We start from the raw sequence: 3,169 nt of genomic DNA, 5'->3' as shown, positions 1-3,169 counted from the left end.
CCTCTCTTGTGCACATATACGGACAGTCTGGATTGTTTTCGTTATGAGTGGAGTAAGTTTTCGTTATCAGTGGAGTAATTTGGCCGATGCACTCAATTCGGATAGTGGTGCTGTAGAAGCTGCTATGTGTACTGTAGGATAGGGTTTAGGGCATGGCGACCTGCAAGTTTTCTCCGCATTCGTACGCGGACACGGATGCGGGAGGCCGCCGTCCAACATTGCGGAATTTGGTCAAACACATTGGATTTCATATAAACATGAAGGGTTTCAATACATTTTGGACACACATGAACTAAGTGGTGCTTGTCCGGCTTTGGAGGTATAATTAACACACCGAATCTTTGATTGTCGGTGCCCGTTCCCCGTGTTCGGCCATGAGCCCCGAGAACTGAAACTTCGCCTTCTAATTCCTCCTCGGCGCTCTCTACCTCCGCCTTCGAAGACCTGGGAAGTGAAGTTGCCCGAGTCGTGGTCGTGGCGGCGGGGCGTGGCCTCGGCGGAACCGACTTTGTCCTCTGCCTCGTCGTCGGTCTTACCCCACACCTCGTCGAACTCCTTGTTGGCGGTCTCCAGTTTTCTGCCTGATGCTGGCGGTACCGCCAGCGGGCGAGGCGGATCTCGCGGGCGGAGTTGTAGGACTCGTGTAGCACAGCCTGCTCCGCGAGATCCGCGCCTGGTGTGATAGCCCTGCCAGCGGCAAGCTACTCCTACGCCTGACGGTGCTCTTGGAGAAGCTGGTGGTTGTAGGCTCCGACGGCCTGCGCCTCCCGGAACTGCTCTTCCTGCTCCACCCGGCCCATGTCCATGTAATGGGCACGGGTCTCACCGATTGTCATGGTGCAATGCACTGACGAGGGTGATGCGGACGAGGACGGTAGCGCCATCTTATCATCGGCTGCGTCCTCCATTGGGACATCGTCGTCCTTCGGCTGCATGTCGGCTAGCCAGCTGGCAGCAATGGCGGCCATCTCCTTCTTCTGCTCTGGCGTCAGCCCATCCCAGAGAGTTTTGGAGTGCAAGAGTCGGTGTACTAAAGTAGGGGTGCTTTAGTACCTTGGACTTGTGCACAAGCAGTAGTAGCCTTCCCGGCGGCAGGGCTTGCCGAAGGACAGCTGCAAACAAGACTCAACACTTGGTTAACAAAACCATAAAGAAGACCTCAAGGCAGGTCATCAAGAAGTACCAAGTTAGCATTGAAGATCAAAGTCTTGGTTGCTGGCAAGCTACATACCGGCAAGCAAGACCCAGCAAGCTCCATGCCGGCAGACTCCCACTACTGTTCCATCGCTCCACCTCAGTGACACGCCAATCGCCTGTCAAGTAGGTGTCGAGCGGGCAGGCGGTTTGGTGAGCTCTGTTTGGGCATGTCTCAGCTCACCGCTGAAGGATCAACTTTAATGACACCCGTCCTGAAGGCGTGTCAAGATAATATGAGGTAGCTGGACGCACGACATCTTTGGCGTGCCAGGTAGGGGAATCGCCTGCGCGAACCTGAGTTAGCAGTCTACACGTCAGCTTCATCATCGTCACCGCTCATGGCGCCCAAGTAGAAGGGCGTGACGGCGGGCGCTCCTTCTATGTCCAAGCTTCTGATGCCTACGCACACAGGCGACGACGGAGAGGGTGGAAGCGGTGAACAACATCCACGACGCTCTGGCAATCCTAGCCAGGCAAGCGGCGTCGTCCGGAGCACGGCGAACAAGACTCCAGCTGCTGCCAAGTCCAAGGACGAAGCTGCACAGCCTACGGGCGGCGCAGCGAATTCCAAGGACGACGCGGCGACGTCCAAGACGCCCACACCAACACAGACACTGTTTCCATCGCAAGATGGGTGCGACACATAGCACCACGACATCTTTGGTGCGCTTTACCAGCACGGCATCTCGCGGTGCCTTTAATGCCCTTGTCCTAACCGTCAGAGTTAGGTATTTGGCACTATAGCCACTGTTCACATGTTGTAATTACCATTTTGCCATTATGGTGACCCCTTCATCTATAAAAGGAGGTCCATGTCTACATTTAAAAAGGTTGACACTTTGCTCATTTACACGTGTAGCTGCAGTCCCTGCGCACTCTTGCCGGGAAGGCGCACCCCTTGTAACTTGAGCTCATACACATCCAGTACAACAAAGCAGGAGTAGGGTTTTATACCTCACGGTGGCGCGAACCTGGATAAATTGCTTGTGTGAACTACTGATTCTGCTTTTTGTGCTCGTCGATTCCCACGGCTGAGCTGCAAAGGGATCTTTCCCGTTCCCATAGATCGTCGTACGCACGACATTGAGGAAGCCATGGTGGGAGTGGTGCGAAGAGGAGAAAGGGATCGGAGGCGGATGACTGAGCCTATGAACGAGGCGGCAGTTTATGTAGCAATGGTGGGCAGCAGAGAGACGGACGGGTGACGCCGGAGTAGATTCCTTGGCAACCGCATGTCACTAATGTGGGCGGCAGATGGATGGACGGACGCTCGTCATGTCGTTTGAACGCGGAATAGTCGCCTGCACCGGAAAGCGACGCGGGGCTTCAACACCATTGAGAGGTCGCGTTCGCTCTCGCCGGGCATGACTGCGACACTGATGCTTTGGAGCGGCGCTGACGAGGGAGGGGGTTTGGGTGGGCCAGGACGGTCAAACGTGGGCTTGGGAGCGGTTCGGACGCCCGCAAAGCCCCCCACGTTTATCTCCGGTTTGCGGGAGAAAGTGCGTACGGACTGTCCTGTGAACCTATATAAGTCCGTGTTGGATAGCACAACACGTTTGGCCGGGCGTTTTGAGGGTCCGCGACGGAGATGGGCTTAGAGCATTACTAGTAGTACCCCTAAACCCTCAAACCCTCAAAAATAACCGCTTTTTTACGGGTTGCAACAAAAAAAGTGAAAGACTAGAACCCCTAAACCCTCAAACCCTCAAAAAAAAGTAAGGGTCCAACCCTCAAACCCAATTTCAAACCGTAGAAGTGAGGGTTGGAGGGGGGCGCTCGACCCCAGCCCGCACTCCCTTCCCCCGTCGCGCGGGAGGGAAGTTTCCCCTCCCCAACCTCCCGCTTCCTTCCTCCCATGCCGCCCGCCGTCGCCCGCCCCAAATCCGGTCAGCCCCCCGCCTCCCCTCGACGCCGCCGCCGTCCCGCCCCTGCACCACACTCCCCGCCGCCGGATCCGCCGTTCCCCGCC

Source organism: Triticum dicoccoides, chromosome 2B (assembly GCF_002162155.2).
Source record: "Triticum dicoccoides isolate Atlit2015 ecotype Zavitan chromosome 2B, WEW_v2.0, whole genome shotgun sequence".
Lineage (NCBI taxonomy): Eukaryota > Viridiplantae > Streptophyta > Magnoliopsida > Poales > Poaceae > Triticum > Triticum dicoccoides.
Note: the sequence above shows the minus strand (reverse complement) of the source record.